The sequence below is a fragment of the Malania oleifera genome, chromosome 11 (genome assembly GCF_029873635.1).
Source record: "Malania oleifera isolate guangnan ecotype guangnan chromosome 11, ASM2987363v1, whole genome shotgun sequence".
NCBI classification, from domain to species: domain Eukaryota; kingdom Viridiplantae; phylum Streptophyta; class Magnoliopsida; order Santalales; family Ximeniaceae; genus Malania; species Malania oleifera.
Genome location: NC_080427.1, coordinates 76,055,487 through 76,082,968, shown reverse-complemented (window position 1 = coordinate 76,082,968; position 27,482 = coordinate 76,055,487). Strand labels below are relative to the sequence as shown.

The following is a 27,482-nucleotide window of genomic DNA, read 5'->3' as shown; positions in this document are numbered from 1 at the left end:
TACCTCAGTCAATGAGGCTCGAGTACAGGAGTTTCTGAGCCTGTCCTAGGGATCACTAACTGTCCAGCAGTATGCGGCGAGATTTATTGAGTTCTCACATTTCTGCCCATATATTGTCCTCGATGAAGTAAAGAAAGCCAGAATGTTTGAGAGGAATTTGAGGTGAGATATCTACAGGTAGGTGGCGGAACTAAGGATCCAGGATTTTATAGAATTGGTTGACAGGGCCACTATAGCAGAGGAGAGCTATCTAAAGAGACGGAGACACAGAGTCAGAGGAAGAGGACTGTGCCCTCAAGTTTTCAGGCGAGTCCCAGCTGAGGCCCTTGGAGAGGAGGTAGATCTAGCGAAGGCTAGAGACAGATGGTAGAGCACAGGGGATTTCAAGGCAGACAACTTCCTGCCATTTGTCTTGGATGCGGACAAAGACATCCTGGTGAGTGCCGACTGGGGGAGAATGTTTGTTATCGCTATAGGAGGCCGGGTCATATGGCTCAATCATGTCAGATGCCATTGAATTATGCACATGCTCCCAGACCGTTTCGAGGTGGATATCAGGTGCCCCGCGGTGGTCAATAGAGGAACACTGCGCTGTGAGGGTCTACGCGTTGACACCGGGAGACGCTGAGACGGCTGGAGACATGGTCACAGGTACTCTTACTGCTTTACCATATAAAATTTTTGTTTCGTTTGATACAGGTGCCACCCACTCTTTTATATCGGCAGGGTATGTTAGAATAATTGGGGTAGAGACTCAGTTATTAGATGTAGAATTATCTGTGGGTAGGCCGATGGGATTAGTGGTAAAATGCAAAAGGGTGTTGCGAAATTTTCCAGTAAGTATTCAGTAGAGGGTACTATTAGTCGATCTTGTGATCCTTTATATGCAGGGGTTTGACGTGATATTGGGCATGGACTGGCTAGCTACTCATTATGCTAGCATAGAGGGTCATCAGAAAGAAGTGATTTTCAGACCCCCGGGTGAGCAAGAGTACAAATTTGTAGGATCACACGTGCGTGCTTCACCACAGCTAGTATTAGCTATTCAGGTAAGGAGAATGTTACAAGATGGTTGCCAGGGGTATGTCACATACATAAAAGAATTTCCAAAGGAATAATTGGGTAAAGCTGATATACCAGTAGTGAGAGAGTTTCCAGATGTATTTCCAGAAGAATTACCTGGTTTTCCACCTGATCATGAGATTGAGTTCACTATAGACTTGTTGCCGGGATCTACACCAGTATCTAAAGCACCGTACCGTATGGCTCCAGTCGAGTTGAACGAACTAAAAGATCAGTTACATGAATTACTGGATAAGGGTTTTATCAAGCCTAGTGTGTCGCCCTAGGAAGCGCCAGTTCTGTTCGTGAAAAAGAAAGATGGAACCATGAGATTATGCATCAATTATAGGGAGATAATTAAACTTACAATCAAGAATAAATATCCTCTCCCTAGGATCGATGATTTATTTGATCAGCTCGAGGGGACCCAGGTTTACTCTTAAATTGACCTGTGGTCGGCTACCATCAGGTGAAAGTTAAAGCAGAAGATATTTCAAAGACCGCATTTTGTACCAGGTATAGGCATTACAAGTTTTTAGTGATGCCATTTGGATTGACTAATGCACCAGCAGTAATCATGGATTTGATGAATCGGGTGTTCCACCAGTATTTTGGCCTAGTTTTTTTTTGTGTTTATTGATGATATACTGGTCTATTTGAGGAGTTTTGAGGAGCACAAGCATCATTTGAGGCTGGTGTTGCAGATATTAAGGGAAAGAAAATTATATGCAAAATTCAAGAAATGTGAGTTTTGGTTAAGGCAGATTACTTTTCTCAACCATGTGATATCAGAAGCAAGAGTATTAGTTGATCCAAGCAAAATAGAGCCAGTGGTGAATTGGGAGAGGCCGGGAAATGTTCAGGAAGTCAGAAGTTTTCTGGGGTTAGCAAGTTATTACTAGCGTTTTGTGGATGGTTTCTCCAGGCTATCAAGTCCATTAACATGACTTATGAGGAAAAATGTAAAATTTGAATGGACTGATGACTGTTAGCAGAGTTTTCAAGAGTTAAAGCATCGGTTAGTTTCAGCTCCAGTACAGGCTATCCCTTCAAAGGAGGATGGGTTCGTAATATACAGTGATACCTCTTTGAAGGGTCTTGGATGCGTGTTGATGCAGTACGGTAGGGTCATTGCATATGTGTCCAGATAGCTTAAAGAATATGAGAAGAATTATCCTATCTATGACTTAGAGCTTGCTGGAGTGGTATATGCTATTAAGATTTGAAGGCATTACTTATATGGTGGAAAGTGTGAGATTTTCATGGATCACAAGAGGCTGAAATATTTCTTCACCCTGAAAGAGTTAAATATGAGGCAAAGAAAGTGGCTAGAGCTTATTAAATACTATGATTGCACGATTAGTTACCACCCAAGAAAAGCAAATGTAGTGGCAGATGCTCTGAGTAGGAAATCAGGGGGACCCATACTGGCAGCTATGGAGATTCAGCACTCAATTATGATGGATTTGGAGAGGCTTAATATAGATTGATAGGGAAGAGTCCTCAGGCATTTATCGCCAGTCTAGTAGCTCAGCCTACACTATACGAGAGGATTAATGTAGCTCAGGGTGATGATGCAGAGTTATCAGAGGTGATGGCTAGAGTATAGGATGGTCGGGGAGAGGGGTTCAGCATATCAGATGACGGAGCTCTGCGATTTCGTACTAGGCTATGTGTTCCTGCCGATACTAAGATCAGGAGAACTATACTGGAGGAGGCTCACAGATCCCTATACACGGTTCGTCCCGGTAGTACTAAAATGTACAAGGACCTACGAGAGTATTTATGGTGGAGTGGAATGAAGAGGGAGATAGCCGAGTTTGTTCAACAATGCTTGACGTGTCAACAAGTTAAGGCTGAGCAGATACTTGTCACTGAGAGTTAGAGCTTAGGAGTGGTGGAGTATGCAGCTCCCCAATTCATTGGGTGGAGGGGGCCGGTTTGACAAGGTAGTAGCCAGTCCCGAGCTTAGGAGTGGATGCAGTTTGGTCGGGCTGAGGTAGTGTAAAGTATATTGACTTATTTGGAGGGCCGACTAGATGAAGTCTTGCCTAAGGGCCGCACAACCTTGTCATGAGGGGTCAAATCATGACACACAAAGTTCTAGGGATAAGCACAGTTATGTATATGTATACAGTTTTATAGTATATGATGAGTATAGTATGATATTAGTAGTATGAAAAGTAGAAAATTACAGATGACAAAGTTATATTTTAAATTATGAAAAGAAAGTTATACTTTACGAATTATTTATTGTATTACAATTCAGTTGTTATTTAAAAGTATTATTAACTTAGTTGCCACACACTAGTATAGCATATTTCCACTTACTGAGCGTCGACTCATCCCATTACTTTAACATTTTTCAGGTGAGCCAGTTAGGCGAGCAAATTAGGCTCGCGGATAAAGAGTATTTTGATTACCCTGGTTATAGGGTGAGTTTTTGACAGAGTTGTGTATATTTTTGGGTGGATGATGCTGGAGAGGTATTTTTGTATGGATATGGTCTGTATATACGAGATTCTGGTATTGTATAGTATATATGTGAATGGTTGTATGATTTTTGTTTCCGCTGCTTAGGTATGGATATAGATACACAGATATATATATATATATATGTATATATATAAATGGTAAGAATTATGAGAATGTTACAAGGTAAGATGTGAAAATATTGGCTATAGCTTGAGCTAAATATGAATGACATAATTTCTACTTGGATGGGACGTTAGTCCCCACATATCTCATAACATTCCTCTTAATTTGTTCAAGGTAAAATTAAGGGCTCAACTAGTGAAAATATTTGGAAGTTTGCTATTCTGAGATGAAAATCATAAATCATCCTATCATAATCAAAATAGAGATACTCACTAAGGGAATCATGCTTTTCACTTAGTTAAATTGAAATATTCTCTTTATGCCTAAAATGTAAAAATTCTCTAATTTTTGTTCACCCTCTCCTCAAGAGGAAATCTTCACCAAACTTCGATCACATTCAGTAAAGATTTTACCTTTTTTTCTTGGCTTCATACTTCTGCTTAAAATAGAGAACACACTTGTAGGGTACCGTCCAATAGTGGGATGATTAGAAATCACCAAAGAGCATTGAACAAAAATATTTATATTCTTCTAAATGCTCTATGTCTATACAGTTTGGACATATTCTCTTGCACGAACATATCTTGAATATTGTCCATTTGTAATCCACCTAAATATTCTTTTAAGTTTATTTAATAAATCATTCTTTAAAGAGTATTTATGCATACTCCTATCATAAGCTCTCAACTTAACATTAAATTATTTAGAGCTTCATCTTCTTAGATTAAGTTGAATGGCTAAAATGATTGCTTTGTGTTTTTATCAAAGATGAAGATACATTGTTCAAACAAACCTATGCATGTACAGTATAAATCCATAGCCATTTGAATTTGTTCCTCACACATGTTGAAATTCACAAGAAAAAAGGCAAGGCTAGCTTTTGACCCTAATGAAATGTTCATTGTGACTTTTTGGTCCTCTAAGCTAAAGCATGTAAAGCCAAGTTTAAATCACTAAAAATCTAGAGCACTTGGCTAATATATAGAAGAATGGAAAAGGAATAAGATTGCATAACTCAAGGGGAGCATTTCTCTTTGCGTTTTCATGTTTCCCAATTAAATGCTCTCATTTTTATATGCCTTTACAAGAACAACACTGCACCTTACTATCCATTACTTGCTTAATGATTATATTATCTAATGGATAAATTATATGTTGAATGTTTTTTGTCCTTGAGCTATACTAAATATCTTGAGTTTTTTATTACTGGACTGCATGCTTGAACCGGAACGCCAACTACATGGCTGATGTAGTTTTGTGTATTGCATGTTGATAGTGAATCTAGGAATGCATATTGCTTGTGTTGAATTCCACCTGCATGGCTGATGCAGTGATGTGAATTATATACTGGTAATGGATTTAGGTCATTGCATGCTTAAAATGAATTACTTGTTGTAAACAACCAGGTTTTTGGTACTTTTTTTTTTTTTTTTTCGAAAAATGTTCAACTTACAGACAGCGTGCTGCTGAAATTTCATGAGATTTTTCCAAATTAAAATCATGTGCTAGAATTACTATGATAAAATGCAAGCTAAAATACTTTTTGAACGAATGAGTGAATGTAAAATGAAAATCTTAACTTCATCATTCATTAGAAATTGCACGCATGATAACATATTGAGGAGTTGAGCTCCATTTATAGAGAAAGAGCATAAAGAACTCATATGCATCATGTCTTGCTTTTTGAATATTAAGGCTCTTCTAAAAACACTAAACATCCTATCCCGCTCTTAGAACTCCATGATTATATATGGATTGTTTTAGGCTATGAGCACTACGGCAATGCCTCAATACCTCTTTTCTGATGCATATGTGGTCTATAGCGAGATTGTACTGGTTGCATGATAAAAATGGTTCATTTAATATCCGGTACAATTGTGTTAAGAGTTTTTAAAATGATTGCTTATACTTCATGACATACTTAGTTAAACCATCTTCAATTAGTATAAGCAGCTCATTTCATCTAAGCTATGATTCAAATTGAAAGGGGGATCATCTAAAAAAATTAATTTCCATGTTGTTATGCTCACCAACATTTTTGGCTTAGATTTTTTATGAATTCATTGTGGCATGTGCTTAAATGTGATGATTTTATTGAAAATTTTAATTTGAAATATGTTGTTTAGCCACAATAATATGTGTAGCCATATAATCTTGATTTAAATTGCTATATCCTTAGGATCTATATGGTTGTATTTTTTTGGTCTTTTTTTTTCTTTGCTTAAATGATTACCAGAAAAATTGTGCTTGCATGATCTTTAAAGTTTCTTTTTCAGAAAGCATCGTCCCCATTACTTTTTGAAAATATCAAAAGGGGAAATATGTTTTAAAAATGCTTTTATGGCCAAAAAAAAAAACATTTTCAAAACAGAAACTCTTTATATCTTGCCTTACTGATTATGCACATTTTTTTTTTTAAATTGGATGACTAGTTCATTCATATACAAAAATGCATGCGAATTAGTTACCAATCTTATGCTTAAACCTACACTTGCTTTCATATGTCGCATGCTCTGAACAACAATCTTTTGTTGGTCTTATGTACTATTTAAATTGCTATGGTTCGAGGATAATTCTAGTCTGATCAGGTTTAACATGTCATTGTAAATACATATGGCTAGTTATACTATTTTATGTGCATAAATTACAAAATTTTTTAAAACAAACATAAAACTATTTTTATGCACAAATCTTACACCAAATAGGGGGATAGTTTTTCTAAGCAAAATCAAAATTATTTTCACAAGGGAGAGTTCTCTTAAGCTAATTTTTTTTAATGCTCAAATTAATTTTATAGTTAGCTTAGCCCTTTTACTGATGCCAAAAGGGGGAGAATTTTATTAAGCAAGATGATAAATAACCTTATGCCAAAAGGGGAGATTTTCTAATAGGGCAAATTTTCAAATGGGGTAAATATATGAGCGTTAATGTGCTTTAATGCAAAAACTAAATGCATAGTTATTTGAAATGTCTTATGTCTTTTGATATACTTGTGCTACAATGCTTATTCTTTAAGTTAGGCATATTGTTATGGGGAGCCTTTTCAAGCTTAACCCATTTTACTCTTACGTGTTTGTCATCATAAAAAAAGAGGAGATTATTGACTTTTTGAGTCCGATCCCTGTTTTGATGCTGACAAAGCACAAGTATCTTATGTGTGTATTTAGCATGTGAATAGGTTCATATTTCATATCACACATAAGGGAAATGAAAGATGGAAGCCTGGAGGACTTAAAAGCTCATACAGCCAAGTGCATTTCATGAAGACAAAAGAGCAAAGAAGAAGAAGACATATATTATTTCATTTGTAGTTGCATTTAGGTTTTTGGTCTATAATAATGCATGCTATGCATGATGTGGTTAAATGCTCAGAATGACTGTAGACAGACGTTAAGGGCAAACACTCTCATAGAAAGCCTTTTGCATAAAATATTAAACTCGCACCAAGGCTTTCAAAATATTTTAAAATCAAATTCAAACTAAAAATCATTTTTACAAAGACCTCAGTCGACTAGCCCTTTCCTCAGTTGACTGACCTTACCTTAAGGCAAAAAATGTATTATTGCTAAGCTCGGTCGACCGACCCAAAATATGCTACACGTGCTTAGCCTACCAACCTTCATATTTTGGCCTATTGAGTAGCATGGCTCAGTCGACTGACTATTAAAAGCTCAGCCGATTGGTCCTTAGGATAGTCGACTAAGTATCAAAGCTTTGGGAAAATGCCAAGGTCACTCGACCAGCCGCTTGCTCAGTCGATTGATGCCCTTAAAAATTCAACTTTTTGGCTGAGGTCGGTCGACCGACACATGCCTCAGTCAATCGACCCTCTCCGGTTACCCAATATTTTCAGCACTAAATAGGTTTAATTTTTAATTAAACAATTTTAAAAATACCCTACGTGTCCTTCACGGTCATATTTTGCAAGTTCTCTATAAATAGCCCCTCGTAACTCTTTTAATAAAATATGCTTAGATTATAAATTCTCCCAAAATACTTTTGTGCTTTATTATGCTCTCTTTTTCTCTTCTTTTTTGAAAAATCCTTTTGTAAGAGAGGATTTGATTTCTCTTTCATTCCCTTATTTGCAAACTAATTGCTCTTGAGGGATTGTTGAAAGATTTGTTCATTTGGGCATATTTCGTAGGATTTGAAAGAATTTTACCCTCACTCATATTTTATTTTGAAAATCCTTTTTGGGAGTAAACTTTGAGTTTCTCCCACATATTTTCTTCATAAATATTTTTGGGGAAACTTGTTATAACTTGTGGATCTTTGCGCATTCATTCCAAGAGTCAAAAGCTTTGTGTGTTTTTATTATTAAAATATTTTTGAGGAAAAACTCTAGCTTCTCTTTAAGCTATAATTTTGAATATCATCTTTGGGAAAATCTTTGGAAAAGTCAAGAGTACCTTGAGCATATTTTTTAGCTACATATCTTTACTTGAAAGGTCTTTTGTATTTTATTCGTGAGAAAATTGTTTTAAAAGTAAACCCTAAGTTCTCCTACATTTTTATTAAAAAAAATTTTGGAGAGATTTATTTGGGTTTAAATCTTTGAAGCACTCATGATATACGTTACATTCAAAGATTGGAAAAATCATCTTGAGAAAAATACCCATACTCTACTGAGCTTAATTTCACATCATTTGAGAGTGCATTGAGCTTCAATTTGTACATCTCTACTTTTTTACAAGCATTATGTTTGTACACAGAATTTTATATCTTTGTATTCCAGGCGTGACCTGAAGAGGAATACATTGTCCTATAAGGTGTACCATTTTGGTTCTAGCTCGGTTAGGTGAGCTAAGGAGACTCCACCTCGTAAGGAGAAACCAGTTTAGCTCATCCTGGTGAATTAAGTTTAGTTGACTGTGCCTCGTAAGGAGAACTGGTTATGGCTCAACCCCGTAATTTAGCTAAAGAGACTCTGCCTCATAAGGAGTATTGTAAACGGCGTTGCTCCGCCCGGTTAAGTAAGCATATAGTGAATCCTTGAGCTGCTAGATTAAGGCGAGGATGTAGGCTGGATTGGTCGAACCCTGATAACAAATATTGTGTAATTCTCTTCCTTATACTCTTTACTTTATAGAACTTGCATGTCTATATTTAAACTTCTATGTATGATTTAAATATTTGCATATCTCAATATCTGTAGGATTGGTAATTGCGTAGATAGACCCTAGGTTGTGAAATACTGGCCGTGGTTTAAAATTGAACACACCCAACCTAGGAAGATTTTCAATACCCAATTCACCCCCTCTTGGGAATGCACCATTCCTATCAGAAGTGGGCCACTTCTTTTGAGATTTGACCATAATATCTAGAGCACCTAAAAAACAAAATGAAAGAAAAGCATGCAATGTGCATGTTGTTTGACACTTAGTGTCGTTTGTATGATTAAATCTAAATGTACTATAATAGTTGTTTAGTTTACACTTTGAGTCCACTTTTACTTTAACACAACAATACTTAAAACACTAAAGGAGAGTTTAAAAGTAGTGTCACTCTCATTAAGCATAATATTATATCTTTAACCAGTTTCAAAATCCTTTTTTCCAAGTAGAAATAAGTAAGGGATTGTTGCATATTTAAACAAAAATGGTTGACCTTTTACCTTTACTTTATTTGCCTCATATTGATTTCATAAAAGAGTAAAGATTGCCTTTATTTTATTTTTTTTCTCTTCCTTTTCAAGAACATAAGCATACAAGAGAATACACTAGATTTTGTATGGGAGAAGGTGAAGTGAGGAAGAAGTGAATTTCTATTGCAATGTGTCAGTATTGCTCCCCTCAATGCAAAAGCTTTTAGGTCTTTGATCTATAGTGACACACACACACACATTGCGATTAAATGACATTTTTCTTCCATGTTTAATTTTCTTATTTTTAATTTTTAATATTTTTTATTATTACATTTATTTGTTTTGATTTTTTTTCAACTACCCATTGCACTTTTAGCTTTCATGTTATTTCACCAAAGATCAAAATCTTTTAAGGGATGGTGATGATGAAATTGAGATGGGGTAAAATGGAATGCTATCTAACATCAGAGGTGCAAGGGTAAGCATAGAGTTATACAACTTATAGAAATCATAGAAGGAGTAAAAAGGATAAGAAGGTGAAAGGATTTATATTAGAAAAAAAAAGGGGATTAAAAGGGGATAAGAATGGATAAATTAAAATGGGAGGAGATGAAGATATGAAAGAATAAGGCGACAAAAAGCAATGGGACCTATGCTAGCACTGCGCTATTACATTATGTGTTGAGTTGATTGCGAGATGTCTTATAAGTTAGTTGGTACCCCTATTTATACCCCTTTGGGTTCAAACCTACCTCAATTTTAAGGTTACAAATCATAAATTAAAGTCATAAATCCTAATCATCAATTCATTTCTAAACATTAAAAGGTTAATCATACATTATAATCATTTTTAAACATTAAAAATCCAATTATTATAGTTAATAGTCATGCTTGCTGAATGCTTCTATGTCTTTTTTCTTTATGATTAGGCAACCTTATATGACTAGGAAACAATTGTTGTCTGTTGACTGGGGTATCTTCATTGCCTAGTTAGCCACTTATGAACTCCTCACATCACCTAGTGACTAGGCAACCAACCTCGCCTGATAACTGTGACCTTTGTTTCCTGGGTGGCTACTTGATATTCCTATGTTGCCTAAGCAACAATTGACTTGTCTTAGGCAAGTAATGTTTCCATTGTGACTCTTCAGAAGATTTCTCTAGTTAGGCAACTATCATTTTGCAATGGAATGCGAAAGACAATGCAAACACATATTTATTTCATTTTGTATATATTTATTTTATTATTTATTTCAAAGTCTCCATGTGAGCCTATGTGCTCATCATCCATCTGGAAAACTAGCTTATGATCATCTTTGTTGTCCTGTTTTAAGTAAAGAGAATTAATGTTTGTATAGAACTTCAGCCTCTCAACATTCTATGGCTTCTTAAGGGATATATCACTTGAGTTGGATATTGTATCTTATAAGTAACAAACTATTAACCTTCTACACTAATTATAGAAATGAGCATATAAATTGTTTTAAAGAAAGTGTGATTCATGCCTTACCCAGTTGCAATATTTATTCTATTTGTCGAATATTTTACTTAAATTTCTAGAATGTCAAGGCATACGTGGTGAATTATCTTACTAGACTATATTAGACTTTATACTATTAATGAATTATTATTCTTCCTCCTTTAAATGAAATGCTTTCATATGAGGATACTAGCCTTAATGTTACTTTTTATCCTATTATTAAGCAAGATAAAATAATTCACCAAAAATAAAACTAATAAAATATCAACTTGTTATAGAATGAAGTATAAAGGCTTTCGTGGCACTCAAATTCTTTTTTTCAAAAAGGCTATGCAATTATTAATAAAACTAATGATTGGATTAAGTTATTCAACTCATAGGTGCCGAAAGGCTAAAAAAATAAAGGATAAGATATATAATTCATTAAAGTTAAGAGTGAAAAAAAAATATCAATTTGCATATAATTTGTTAAAAAGCCTATCCATTTATGCAATAGGATAAGTAATTCAACTACTAGGTGAGAATAGTACAACTTTCAATGATGAAATTAGTACACGCACTATTAACTAAAGGAAGACATGATATTTTTCAACTTTCATTTTTTGTTCATTATATTCCAAAAAATATCCTTCAACTCATACAAATTTCTACTGAAAAAAAAAAAAACAAATATCACTAAGTGGACAAATTAGTAAATATGAATTCTCCACATAATTACGCATGACTACAATTCCATGACTACTAAAACCATCTATTACACTTCTTAATTTTGCATGCATTGCAAATTCTTGTCACTATTCATAACTACTAAAAGTCGAGTAACACATGAAATGGCTAGTATAAATAAAAAAAAGACATATGTCTTCCTTAGCCTAAACAAAATGCTAATCCTAATTTCTAGTTATTTGTATAATTTTTTAAAAAAATTTAATTATATGTAAACCTTGTTGGCCTAACAATGTTTAATCTCATTTTGATAATGACAAACTAAGGCATCTAATTGTGCAATCAGGAATATTTACATGTATTAAAGTTTAAAAGCACAATGAACGATGTTTAAATTGAAAGCTATGAGGAACACAAGTAAATGAAGGATGGCTGGTGAAGAGAAGCTTGGATGAACATCAAGCTCAAAGATATGAAGACCTAGTTAGTTTATCTTGTATATTGTTAAACTAGGTTTCATGTAAGTACTTCTCAATTGATCTTTGTTATGAAGCTCTTAGGTGACTTAGTTGGAACTTAGATATTTTTAAATATCTTGGAAAATATGTTTACAAGGTCAAAAGTTATTTCAGAAGGCTAAAATCATTTTTGGAATGAAAAACCCCAAAACAAGATTCTACAAATCCCCCCCTTTTTTTTTTATGAAGTCATCTTGATGTGTAATTTTATCTATATATATTTTCTCATCTTCAAATTTCTTCAACATTAAAGTTATGGGATTTTTTCTTAACTTTCTGTTGATACCTAGAACGCCATTTTTGAAGTTCTTTTGCAAAAGTTATGCTTTAAATACTGAAGGGTGTTCAGAAAAATCACGGCAAAAATTTCCCAATAGATCGGTCGACTAAACTCAGAGTTTAGTTGACCAAATTGCTACTGCCACTTTAGAAATTCAAATTTATAGGTGACCGAACACAATGTTTAGTCAACTGAAGAGCGCGGTAGAAAGTCATAATTACTAGAAAACAACTAGTTTTCAAAATGATTAATTATGTTTTAAAGCCCAATGGTCATAAAACGGCTAGTAGACCATCTTGCCTATAAATACAATTTTTTAAACTTGTTTTACACGATGGGAAAAGAGAGAATACATTGATTTTACATTAAAAAATCTGTTGTGCACCGTTCCCCTTGCTGAAACTAAATTTCTGGTTTATACCTTCATGCTTTAAACTTTCAAACTCAGAAAACAAAGCCAATCTCTTAAGCTTCTTAGAAAATATTCGTTTGAGAGTATTATAGTTTTTATTGTGTACAAATCCACTCTAGTTATAGAGTATTCCTTTGTACAAAATTAGTTATTGATTTCCTTGTAAACTGAGGATTTTGGTTGTGAATCGTTGACAGGTGAGAGGATTGTTCTTGCTTGAGAAGTAACTCCACCTACTAAAAGGAGAGAGGCAACTCAGTTTAGTTAAGGAGTGGGTGCTTTGCCCAAGAAAAGAAGAGAGGTAACTTCACCTATGTAAAGAAAAGGAGCGACTCCACCTATTGAAGGAGTTTTGTAAAGGCATCTCCACCTACTAAAAGAGAGAGGCGTCTCCGCCTAGAAGGGGGGATAATAAAACCCTCATAGTGGGTTGCATGAGGCAAGGATGTAGGGATGGTTGCTGAACCTTGTAAAAACTAGAAGTGTCACTCTTTCCCTTATCTCTTTTACTTTCAAGCACATTTATATTGAAATCTATCTCTTGTGAAGGATTTATTTTGAGTTATGAATGCTATGTTGATTTGTGAATGATTTGAATACCCATATTGATTAATCTTTGTTGTAGTTACGATTTTATATTTGATTTAATTTTCTGAAATTGTATGGTCTTTTTTTATTAATCATTCAATTTATACACATAAATTTGTGTGTGGCTGAGCATATTTGTATCAATATCAATTTGCTGTAAATATTGTAAATCGTGTGATTTTGTTTTATATTTGTGAATATCAAAATAGTATAGTTGTTTGCTAAAAATATTTTTGTGGTAATCAAAGTAATAAAATCACTTCTAAAAAAAAAATTAAGATAGATAAAGCTTCCGCACATTATATTTTAAAATACCCAATTCACTCCCCTCTTAGGATTACACCTTAGCTTTCAATTGGTATCATAGCATGGGTTGCAATAAATCCTATAGGTAGTTGCACAAAGATCTAAATGGAAAACCTAGGTGTGTCCCCATTTAGTGAAGGTCAATCCTCCAAAAGGCCTCCATTGTTTTGCGGTGTTAACTACACCTTGTAGAAATAAAGGATGAGAATATTTTTACAAACCATGGATTGGAGGGCTTGGAGAGTTGTTGTCCAAGGAAACTACGTGCCTACTAAATTCACTGAAACTAAAGAAGTTCCTAAGGAAAAAAGTGAAATGAATGAAGTTGACATGAAGCTTATGCAAATAAATTCACACCATAAAAAACAAGATTATTAGTGACAGCTCGATCAGTATTAGTGACAGTTTGAATTTATTTTTCAGATCTACGGTTACTAATACTTATTAGTAACGGATTTTTAAACCGTCACTAAAAGTCCAGTATTAGTGATGGTTCTATGTCGTCACTAAAAGCCTAAGACCTTCACTATAAAATATACATGTTTTCAGCTTAAAATCATCACTAAAGCCCAAGTATTAGTGACGATTTAATAACCATCACTAATATGACGCTATTAGTGATGGTCAATAACAGTCACTAATGTTACTCTTTTAGTGGCGGTTATTAAAACTGTCACTAATAATATCCTATTAGTAACTATTAAAAAATCCTTACTAATATTCGGCCTTTACTGACAAATTTGAGTAGAGAAAATGCAGATTTTATAGTGATGGTGTTAGTCTTTTAGTGACAGTTTAAAAACCGTCACTAATACTTCATTTTGCTATTATTACTTTCAAACCGTCACTAATACTTTGAAATAAATAATTTTTTAAATAAAAAAAAACAATTCCTATAAAATCTTGTAATTACTTTTAGCATACATAAAACTAAACCATAATTACTAAAACACTCATAAATTATTCAAAATTAAAATAAAAATTATTCAAAATTCAAATATATACAAATACAAATTGAAATTAAAAAATGAAAATAGTTTTTTTTAGATCACAAAGAATATAGGAAAAGTGAAAAGTTTCGCGAATCTGACTCGACCGTAGTGTGTTGTAGTGTTCTAATAGCCGCAAACCCTACAAAATAATAATTATACAAAAAATTAGTATACAATGTTTGAACATATATGCATATACTATAATTAAAAATGATCAAACATTCGGACATGGTATAAGAAAATGATACAATTGTAAATAATTATGTTTGATAAGTCGAAATTCACCCCACTTGGTTCGGAACTCGTATGCCTGAATTGTAAGCTACGTTCTTAAAATGAACTAAGTTTAATAAGTTTGTTTGTATTCTAACTTTACTTCTAAGTGGGTAAAAAGCTTTTGGGAAGGTGTTTTAAGCACCGTCAGCTCCGGCATGTCTAGGTTAATGTGATGGACATGTCGGGACTAATCGTATTCAGTGTGGACCTCATATACCCGAATTGGACACTTGGGTGCAAAACCATGAACCAAGGTGACTCACTTGAAAAATGAGCAGTTCGGAAGCTATCCCAAGTATAGGAGTTCTATCGTGTAATATTCAGCCCAAAGGTTAGATTGTCTCCTCAAAGAATGCGGTTTAATCTCAAATTTTACGTTTTTCCAATCGAAATTAAAAAGTTGCTGAACTCAGTTTAGACATGGGGTTTTCAGGATTGGTTGAGATTTATTTTGACAAATTAAACGAATACAGAAATAAAACCCTAATCCTAGCATGTACTGAGTTGAATAACAAGAATACAAAATCTACGTTTAATCTGGCAGACATCGAAACACGCATTAAACTTCGGGATAGAAAAGACGGTAACTTTAACACATAACTAAAACACGCAATATTGAAACTCACACAAACACAAATGCAAACGATAAAAACCAAATCTTTAACAAAAATCAAGAACTTGAACCTAAAATCAAAATTTAAAGGCAACCCAAAACTGAAACAAAAAATTAATGCCTTAACAACTTAAACAATAACCAAAGACAATAAAAATATAGACTTTAATAAGATGAACCCACCCTAAACTAAATCGAGCTTCAAACAAAAATTAAATTTAAAAAAAGAAAAACAACTAATTTAATTTCTAAAAGAAAAAACAATTATTTTTTATTTTTGTATTTTATTCTTTTTTTCTTATTTATTTTAGAACCAAACCAGACCTTACTAGACTAATTAAATGAATCAAGGCAGTAATTGAATTTATCGCGAAATTCAATTGAGAAAATAAATAAATAAATACTTCAATAATAATAAAAATCCTAAACAATATTCAAAGTCTAAAACTTTTAATAAATTTCAATACAAATTCAACAATACCCAACTAAGTAATAAAACAATATATATATATATATATGTGTGTGTGTGTGTGTGTGTGTGTGTGAGAGAGAGAGAGAGAGAGAGAGAAGAGGCAAGTCGTGGTTGTCTGGTGTTGGTCAGGCCGCAGCAGCTACAACAGGTTGGTGGCTTGGATGTTTGTTGCTGGGAGCAAAGGAAAGTAGGTTCTTAAAAGATCTCGGGTGGTTGCTAGTGGCTGGCCGTGGAGCAGTGCTTCGGGTATGGCTGTGCTGTGGTTCTTGCTAAAGTTGGCCAAGAGCAGTGGTGTTGCAAAGGAGACAACCAACTGGAGTTGCAGCTAGTATGGAGGTCTTCAAGTGGCTAAAATAACCATAGCAGGGGATCGAGGATGATGGAGAGCTGGAGGAAGCTTCGGACAGCATGGGAGAGGGTGGCTAGCAGCAGCTGGTAGAAAGAAGAATGAAAAGAGGGAAAGGGAGAGTAGGGAAGGAGAATGAGAAAGAGGGAAGAGGGAGAAGAGAGAAGAGAGTAAGGGAGAAATGGAGTTGAGAGATTAGATAAGAAAGGGAGAAAAAAAGAGAATGAGAGAGAGGAAGGAAAGGGGGAGCAGAGGGAAAGAGAGTGAGAGAAAGGGTACTGCGAAAGAGAGAGGGAGAATGAGAGAATGAGAGTTAGAGGGGAAAAAAAAAAGTGTGCTGGAATGGCTAAAGAAGAGGGAAGGAATAAATTAAATAGGGAGGGGGGGTGGTTGCCCTATGACCTGCGAACAAGATTACCCGACTCGGCTGCATGGCCGGGTCACATCAACTCTATATTTTTTTTTCTTTCTTCTTCTTTTTATTTGATCCCCATTTTGACTCTCTTGGAATATATTTCTCTCAAAGCCCAAAACACAAAAGTTGCAGGTAATCTTTTCATCTTTCTCCATGATTTTTAATTGTCTCGATCGAAGCTCAGACATAAAAGTTATGTGTGAATTATGAACTAATGCCGGTTTTAGCTCCTGATAATTTTTCTACGATAAAAGATGCCAAAAATTCATGAATTGCTCAGTAAAACCCAGTGATTATAAATAGGACACCTTGTTAAACTATTGAGAGTAATTAGGCAATTAATTAAAAATATAAGCTCTAATGCTCGGATTAAAACGCCTAATTACGCAGTTTAAGCACGTAATCACACCCCCCAACTAACGCTTATCTAGTCTCTAGAAAATAATGTGAATGAATTTCAGGGCGGTACCCACAACTACGAACTCCAGTAAACATGAAATTAATGCCCATTCAACAAAACCATACTGTTTCACATACAGGGATATAACTGAATTTCACACAGGCTCGTTCATATTCAATGCACTCAATTCCGAAACACGTCACTCATGCAAATTTCATCGTTTATATATAAATTAAGAACAGTATACTCACATTAAGTTAACGAGTGGCACAATTCATAGTTAATGCAGTCATATAAGTTCGAGTATAAACCGGTAAAATCTCGAGATATGTGTGATGTATGAGACTCATTACACTTAAGATACCAGTGGACACCTACAGAATGATCGTTTTGACTCGTCATAATTGCTGTACCCTCAAGAACACTAAAAGTGAATGGATTCACTCGTCATATGTGAGGAGGAGTGTTGCAATCATACATCCCACATATTGAAAGAAAAAACACTAAGTATATGGAGTGGACTAGTTTGAGAAGGATCTAGCCTACCTATGAGGTGTCAGGTCCTTCATCCTAGAATCTACTCACCTACTCGTGATATCAAACCAAGACCACCCTAGATCAACTTATTCACAAACTTGGCGTGAATACATCTGAGGCATTAAATGGTTGAAGAATCTTCATATGTGGAGAACATGTGTTGTGCCCTTGACTTTTTGTGGTATATCTATAGAGCAAGCATTAGCATTTCATTTCATGTGCATTTCTATTTTTTACTTTTTCTTATGCTCATAGTTCATTTTCTGTCTTTCCTTGATCAATTAGGACAATCATTACACTTCTTTTGTTGTCTTCATACCATCAATGGGAATTAAACTCGAACAGTGGTCCATGAACTAAGTCTATTTCTAGGGGTGGCTCAGCCTTCACATCTTGAGTAGGCTACATCACCTAGGTTTCTATCTCCCCACTAGATGTCACCTCTAGGCTAGAAAATAAAAAACAGAGACTAGTGTACAAGGAATCATCCAAAAGAAAAGAGAATCGAGTGTCAAAAACTCTGATTTGATGTTAACACTCAAAAGGACGATAAATAGCTTAAGGATATCTCACAAGGTGTCATAGTCGCCACGGGTGTTCTCTCATTGCTCACAGGAAACCCTAAGTGCGATGAATCACGTGAATGTGTCTATTCAGTCTCATGAGATGTCACGTAAATACAAGAATTTATATAGCCAGATTAACGCGAGTGCACTACCAATCAATTCTTCATAGAGTTATAAAGTCATATAAAGAGAAACTACGCATAAATGACTTAAGTGTGTAATTTTTAGGTTATATGCAAGTAAGAGAAGGGTATAAGTCAATGTTCATCAAGGCATAATTGTTTATCCTCAATGCTTTTTTTCCTTTTTTTTTTGAATTTTTTTTTTGTTTTTTTTTTTTTCAAATTACTATAAAACCCAGCAAGTATACGTGCACAGTGTCACATGCAAATGCTCAACCCCCCCCCCCAACTAAAGAGGAACATTGTCCTCAATGTGAAAGCATAGGGGAAATAGAAAAAATGTGCACAGAAGAAATATTGCATACTTGGGTGGAGAAGTAATGGAAAATGAAAACTAAACTACAAAAAAAAAATGTACCTGAAAATTAACTAAAAATAAAATAAGGTAAAACAAAAGGAAAAGAAGGGTAAGAAAAACATCACAGTTGTCTGGCAGAGGCTCTGGAGGAATTTCGTCTGGTGGGCGCAAGTCTTTAAATTGAACTAGCGGGTCTCTAAATTAGAGCCGCCACAATGAATTAGTCTTCATACCTGCATGAAAGTTGGCATCAAATTAATACTCGTCAAAATACCAGAAAATACGTGTGTAGATCAACTTTCTTGTTTTAACAAGAAAGATTCTTTATTCAACATATTTTTTCCAGAAAATTTACTTCTTTACAAACTGGTGTTTGAGGAAAATTTATTGGAACAATTACCTTTAGTTCCTCAGAAGCATTAGCATTAAAAGTTTTACCTAGTTTCTTGAAAGTTAAACATTCACCATTTTACTCACTTTCTTTATCGAGTGTACCAATCATCTTACCACTGCAGGAATTTGCTTTAGCATTGGACTCCTTGACATTTATTCTAGTCGAGAGTGACGGTTCCATGGTTGCCAAGCTCTGAGGATGAGGTATCACATGTTGGTACTCGTTATTAGTATTAGCCTCCTCATTAACTGACTGCTTCACTTCTAGGTCTGCTTCCTCTGATTTTTCTTTGACTTCATATGTTTCAGCCATAACTTCTAGTGCCAAGACAACTGGTTGTCTGGCGATGAACATCTTAGGTTGGGAAACTTCTTTTCTACTTCTCGATGTGATGGCGGCCTCCGCTATCTCAAAAGAAACATTATGTACTTGTTGTTGTTGCTGCTGGTATTCTTGAGGACTAGGTTGAGGTTCCATGGAAAACTCCTCTTTTTTTAGGAGGAATAAGGAGGGGAGATGGCTACCTTACGACCCACGAACAAGATTACCCGACCTAGCTGCATGGCCGGCACACATGAACTCTATATATATATATATATATTTTTTTTTTCTTTCTTCTTTTTATTTGATCCCCATTTTGACTCTCTTCGAATCTTTTTATCTCAAAGCTCAAAACATAAAAGTTGTATGTAATCTTTTCATATTTCTTCAAGATTTTGAATTGTCTCGATCGAAGCTTAGATGGAAAAGTTATGCACAAATTACGAACTGATGCCGATTTTAGATCCTGATATTTTTTTTAAGATAAAAAAATGCCAAAAATTCATGAATTGCTCAATAAAACCCAGAGATTATAAATAGGACACATTGTTAAAGTATTGAGAGTAATTAGGCATTTAATTAAAAATATAAGCCCTAATGCTCGGATTAAAATGCCTAATTATGCTGTTTAAGCGCGTAATCATAAGGTTACTATGTTTGCATTCTAACTTTGCTTCTAAGTGGGAAAAAAGCTCCCGGGGAGGAGTTTTTGGGCATTACCAAATCCGCAACATCCAAGTCAATGTGATGCATGTGTTGGGTCTGACCACATTCGATTTGAACCTTGTATGCCCGACTTGGACTCTTGAGTGCTTAAAATGAACTAAGTTTACTAAGTTTATTTGTATTCAAATTTTGCTTCTATGTAGGAAGAAGCTCTTGGGGAGGAGTTTTTGGACACCGTAAGATCCGGCACGTCTAGTTCAATGTGTTCAATGTGTCGAGACTAACCCAAATCAGTTTGGACCTTGTATGCTCCAATTGGACACTTGGGTTGTTTAATTCAACTAAGTGTACTAAGTTTGCCTTTAAGCACGTAATTTTTAAATGGCATAGAATTTTTTAACACCGTTAGCTCTGACACGTTGAGCTCAATGTCACGGATGTGTCAGGACTAACCACACTCGGTTTGGACCTCATATGCCCAACTTGGACACCTGAGTGCTTAAAATAAACTAAGTTTACTAAGTGAATGTGTATTCTAACTTTGCCTATAAGTGGGAAAATAGTTCTCGAGGAAGAGTTTTTGGGCATCATCAGATTCGACACATTCAGTTCAATGTGGCGAACATATCGAAACCGACCCAACTCAATTTGAACCATGTATGCCCATTTTGGACTTGTTTTGCAGGTCATACCCTTCAAACATGGGAATCAACAACTCATTTTACGTAGGTTTAGTTACCATTGGTCATTTTACTTACTAGTATAGTGGTGGTAGTTGGTTTGTGGCAAAAACAAGCGTATTTTACATTTTGGGCACCTTGAACTCCATTTTGACTTGTTTTGTAGGTCATATGGATCAAATTTGGGAACTATTGCCTCAATTGATGCAGGTTTAGTTCCCAAGGGTTTTTTTTTTTTTTTTATGAGTATGGTGGCAGTAGTCAGTTTGTGTCCAAAATATGCATGTAGGCACCCTAATTTTTACCAGGCCTTCCTGGGAAGACCTGATGTAATAAAATATGACTCTCAACTCTAAAAATTGGAGGACCCTTTTTGAGAAGCCTAATTGAGTCCCAGTGTCTTTAATCTAGTCCCGGTATTTTTATTTAAGTGCTGGTACTTTTAATTGACTCCCAGTGTCTTAAGTTGAATCCTGGTATTTTTAATTTAGTCCCTATGTCTTAAGTTGAGTCTCAGTGTTTTAAATTGAGCCCCGGTATCGTAAATTGAGTCCCAAAATTTTAAATCGAGTCCTAGTATTTTTAATCAAGTCCTAGTATTTTTTTTTACTCTCGGTATCTTAATTAAGTCCTGTTGAATTTTAATTGAGTCCCATATGTCTTTTTTTTAAAGTAGTCAAGTCCGGGTCCTTCAATGTTTGGGAACTAAGTTTTAATTTTCATTTTGGGAGGAATAACATTGGACAAAAAAAAAGCAAAAGAAAATATATGAAAAATATATAAAAAAGAAGAAGGTAAATGTGTGTATATGTATATATATGTGTCATGTATGTATGTATTTTAGAAAACAAGTTTGTACACTTCAAACAATGGGTCATCCAAGGCTACCCGTGGGTACATCAAAATATACCAAAAGAAAATCACAAAAATGCAATAAACAAAAACCCTTCATCCCCTACTTGCCAACTGGCCTCTCGTGTGCACTTGGGCACAAAAAAAGCATCAGGTTAGAAAAATAAAAAATACAATCACGTGAGCACAAAATAAAGTTGTAGAGGAGGAAATATTCCCTGACAATCTGTTAAAGGGAAATTGGTTGGAGGGAGCCCTGTTGGAGAAAATAGGCTCCAAGGCATCATCCGAGCTCCCTATAAATAGGGAGTTGCTGCACAGAGCAGGCGGAGGTCGATTATTCGCTAATCACACACACATAAGGGGGGTCTCCAACTTTTCTTCATAGAGTGTTGACCTTATAGGTCACGCCCGGTTTTGATTATGACAAATACTCATAATATCTAATGAGTATTTGAGATTTTGTGCAGGAACCTCAATCGTCAAGATCATGATGCACATGCACCTAGAGCAAATGAAGCTCGAAGACCCTATTTCTCATGTTGTATTATAATTCATTCATGTAAAGGGTCTATAATAGTAATTAGGGTTTTTTGTACTTAATAATCACACACCTCACATGCATGGTTAAATACGTAAGCTCGTAATGCAAATAACCTTAGAAAGACCTTAAGGGTTACCCTTCAGTCGACCGACATCAGATTTTTTCGATGTCTTCAAAAGGACCCAGAAATGGCCCTAGGACACTCACTCATGCGCATATATGTTAGGCACATTGAATAGGGTGTTTATGAATCAAAATAGGACCAAAATGCACACTTTGTGCACTTTCAGTCAACCGACCTTGGCAGTTCATTCTTCCCCGGTCGACCGAATCTGGCTTGGGTCAACAATTTGACCTCTGCCCGATTGACCGAACCATATAGTTCATTTATACCCCGGTCGACCGAACCTAGGTCCAAGTCAATGGTTGACCATGTCTCGGTCGATCGAACTGAATAGTTCAATTAGCCCTCGGCCGACCGAAACCTCTTGAGGTCAACATTTTGACCACCTGGTCGACCAAGCCCAAATTGCATTGCAATTGTCTGGTCGATCGAGGGTCCTTGGGAGAAATCCCAACTGTCTGGTCAACCGAATCACCCAGTTCAAAATATCCTGGTCGACTGAACCTCGGAAAAATGGAAAAATCGCCTTGGACATATACGTTCGGTCGATCGAGTCCCTAGTTCAAAAATGTCTCAGTCGATCGGGCCATATGAACTTCGGTCGACCGAAAGGTTTCGGGTCGACCGGGTCTCTCGGGTTGCCTGCATTTTTATTGTGGTTAACATATTTTTATCAGGGTTAAAATACTTAAAACATCATTAATATTTTCTAATAATCTCGGCTATGTCCCCAACGGTTATATTTCATGGGGTGTCTATATATACCCGCTCATTTGGGATTATTAGTAATAGATTAGTAGATTTGATTAGGGAAAATTCTTTGAAAATCCAAAAACCTATAATACTCATTTTCATACTAAAATCACTCATACTTACCTTCTCTTATTGTCAAAAGGCATTTGTAAGTTGATTGAGTGATTATTCTCAAAGGTTTGCTCTCCTATTTGTATTTGATTGATTCAATTTTAACAAGAGCTAGACCGGAGTATTCTCAAGGGACTTTGTTCATAAGCCTATCCTAAGAAGACTTGCCTAAGCCTCTGAGTATTGCATTTGTGTTGCAATATCTTAGGAAGCTTGTATTTGTCTTTGTGTTGCAAAAACTCTTTTAAAACATACTCAAATATCTTGTGTGATTTATATTGATATATCTTTGAGAAGATATTTGTGTTTGTAATATAGATCTTTGTTGCAATATCTATTTGCATATCATTTGTTGAATACAAAGACTATACATCTTCTATAAACCAAGCATATACGTCATCTACTATCTACGTGATTGATATTTCCTTCAGTTTGATACATTTGAAACTTGCTTGAAATCTTTGTGTGAATCTGTTGATTGAATATCTTGTGATAAAAATATTGCTTGTTGACACTCTCACGTACTCATTGCACTGATAGAAAATACATTTGAGAGTTGAACTATTTAGACCATACTGAGCTTACATATTAAATCATCTTGTGGTGTATGTGACTAAGCACATCTGGGTACATAACTGCTTTGCACAAAAGGACAATCATTGTACCGATATTATTTGATTGCAAATACTGTTGTATTTCTAGGCACAGGCTTGAAGAGGGAGACTAACAATTTGAAATAATCCTGGATTGGCTTAGACCCGATTAGGAAAGCTAGGTGTGCCATCCTGTTAAGGCGTGTAGGTTGAGGTCAGCCCTGTGCTAATTGACCTGGTTGTAATCGGTGCCACTCCACCCTTAAGTGAGCCTTTAGTGGAATCCTCGAGCTTGAGAGCTAGAGGCGGGGACGTAGGCACAGTTGGCCAAACCCCGATAACATATTGTGTGTTTATTTACATTTCAACACTTTATATTTACCACACGTATATGTTATGGTATTAATGATGTGCATGATTTAAATTCCATATATTTTATTTATTAGCACATTTGGAATTGTTTACAAAGATCCTAAATTATAAAATCATATTAACCTCTAACTAAACCTAGGAGAAACGCTTAAATTTCCAATTCAACCCCCCCTCTTGGGAATACACCAATTCTAACATAGAGCAAAAACCTCCAGATCTCACCATCTCTTTAACTGCCTCTCTCCCGTCACCATCTCTCTCATTGCCTCTCTCCCATCTCTCTCGATCCCCATTTACTCTGGGAACCATCTCCACCCCTCGTGGTCTCTCTCTCTCTCTCTCTCTCTCTCTCTCTCTCTCTCTCTCTCTTAAACTCGTCGTTGTCACAACCAACACCTTGCCATCTCCCCACTCTCACCGTCACCACCATAGGCATCACCACAAGCAAATGCCAAGACATCTCGGCAGCAACGCAGTAGGTTCCACCAGCGACTTAGCTCTCCTCGTGAACCCGAAGTTCAAGGCAGCCCTAGGAGCTCCCCAAATGTGTTGTTCATGCCCGCCATCAGAGAGCCACCTCACATAGCAACCACCCTCACCCTCATGTAGCAGCCAACTTAACTCGTCAAAATTCTAGCACCCACGCCTCCATGCATGTAGCCACAGCTAGAGCCAGAGTAGCAGTCATCGTATTTGGTGGAGCAGAGCAGAACATCCAGTAGCAAGTCTCCATTTGGTAGTAGAGGGCGTCATTGACCGTAGTGGGTGTTGCCTTCATCACCTAGTTTATTGTCCTTGACGTCCATCGGAGTAGTCGTTGGCTAAAGTGGCATGGTGCGATCTTCGTCCCAGTCTAGTATCTCTTTCTCTCTCTCTCTCTCTCTCTCTCTCTCTCTCTCTCTCTCTCTCTCTCTCTCTCGATCTCTCTCACTCTCTCTCTTTATGCATGAATATCAAATGCTGAATAAATCTTCTAGAAAAAGAAAAAAGGGAATGTCTGTCTGATTTAAATTCAGTCTGAGAAAACAAAAATATGATTATTATCCATTAGAGGGAGGGAGAGTGACCACCAGAAGCTTTAAGAGAGTGATAGTTGGGGTGACATAGCCGATCGCGGCAAAGTTCACATCCTTTCCACTGAATCCACAGTCGCACAAGGTGGTGATAGACGAGCTCACGAGTCTGTTGCTTCTGAGTCCGTTCCCTCACCAAGAAAATGTGGATGTGCTCAAACTCCCCACTCGGTGCGGCACCGAAATTATGGTCATCGGCATTTGCCACCACATGGCCACCTCCACTCTCCTCTACTCCCACAGCAACGCTGCCGATCTGGGTCATATGTATGAGCTCTTCCTCAAATTGAGCATCCACCTCTGGGTTAATCTTACGAGTTATGACTATTCTGGATATGAGCAATCATCTGGGAAGCCAAGTGAGAAAAATCTATATGCAGATATTGAGGCTGCATATAAGTGTCTTGAAGAGAGCTATGGAACCAAGCAGGAAGATATTATCCTCTATGGCCAGTTTATTGGAAGTGGCCCCACATTGGATCTTGTAGCCATGGACCCACAACACACACTCCTACACTCACTAAAGCACACACCACCATCACCACCTTCGTCATCACAACCATAATACCTTCACACCACAACAACACGTTAACACCCACATCTCACACACTATAAACATACAGTACACTCTCATGCACACGCACCTGCACACACACTTACACAAACTTACACACACTCATGCACACATTTACACACACACTAACTCACGCACTGCGCACACAACCACATTCATGGCCCGCGACCACCATCCTTCTGCAGCCATTCGCTGTCGTAGCCGACCATTTTCATCATCCTCACGACTCCCGCCACACTATGCACACACTGCATACACGATTTTTATACACAATGACCGACACAGCCTCACACACAAAAACACACACTCACCCACGACTTGCAACTCCTTCTCTGGCCACTCTTCACACATAAAAAAAACATACACAGCCCTCCTCATGGCTGCGACCCCCACATTGACCTCTCACTCTCTGCACAATCATTCCTCCACCCTCACGGCCTCACGTCTCAGGAAGCCATAGCCACACAGCCTCACACCACCTCAAGCCACACACATTGAAACACGCACCTACACACACACGGTTACATACACTAAACCACACACATAGGATGCTCCATTAACACACGCACCTACACACACTCCATGCCCACGCTCGCTCTTGCACTTCCTACACTCACTCAAACATTGAACATATACAAAAAGTAATAGATAAGAGGTAAGAGAGGAGATGGAAGAAGAAGGAGAGTATGAGACTTCGAGGCTTCATGCACTGGTTTGCTGAGGAGAGACTCATTTGGCTATGAAGGAGAGGATACTGAGCAAGGGAGGAAGAAAGGGCAGGAATAGAAAGTAAAAGAAAAAATGGAAAAGCAAATTTTTTTAACAAAAGGGAGGGGGGGGGGGGATGCTTGCACCATAAGAAAATAACACATGGAGGGCCATCCTCCACACATTCAGAAGGCCATGTGGCCTTTCCTTTGCCTTTAGATCTCTATCTTCAGTGGATGTCTGAGATCGAGCCACGTATGCAAATGCAACCATATACTCTTATCCACTTGCAGCGAGACACGTGACGTAATGGTCTCGACCAAGACCTTAAAATGGTTGACCCCTTGTGTGAATCGGTTCTCCCTGAATCGGTTGGGTCCTTTGAACTGGTATGAAGTCGGTTTAGCCTTTCATTTGATTTTATAATTAAACTTTTGAAAAACCCATAAAAATTTTAGAAAAATCACAAAAAATTCAGAAAACTCAGGAGAAAATTTTAAAAATATTTTTAGGACTTGATTTTCATTTTTTTTTTTGCTTAATTGTCTTTTTGTTGTTTTAAAAAATAAGGAAAATATGGAAAAATCACCAAAAATTCAAAAAAAAAAAAAAGGAAAACATGCTTTGAGGCGCAAAAATTTGTTTCCATCCTGAATAAATTTCAAAACCTTCCATAATATTACTTTTCACTTAGAACATTCTATCAAGATTTCAAAACACCGGGAGTGTATTTTTGTAAACTACTTTCTTGATTTTTCGATCCCGATGATTTAAAAGGGAGGCATGAGCTCTTTAAAGCACGATATGCCCCAATTCTGAGAGAATATTATATAGTATTTTATTTTGCGCATTTTCTTCACATGTTTTAGTGAGTAAAATAAGAAGACTTATTAGATTGATTTTGGAATAATTTTCGATTAATTAGGTACCGTTCATAAGAATGGGCACGCAAGGGGTGCTAATACCTTCCCCTCGCGTAACTGAACTCTCAAGCCCGACTCTGGTAGCGTATACTGATTATACCCTTAATAGGGTAGTAATCAAGTGTTCTAACCACACTTTAAAGGTTAGTGGCGACTCCATCACACTTTGTTTTTCCACGAAAATATTCTTTTCATAATTA

General features: G+C 36.3%; 1 pseudogene; it reads left to right on the top strand.

Moving 5' to 3' along the window:
* Positions 1-363: 363 nt before the first annotated feature.
* Positions 364-25,642, top strand: LOC131167590 (uncharacterized; annotated as a pseudogene).
* Positions 25,643-27,482: the final 1,840 nt, after the last annotated feature.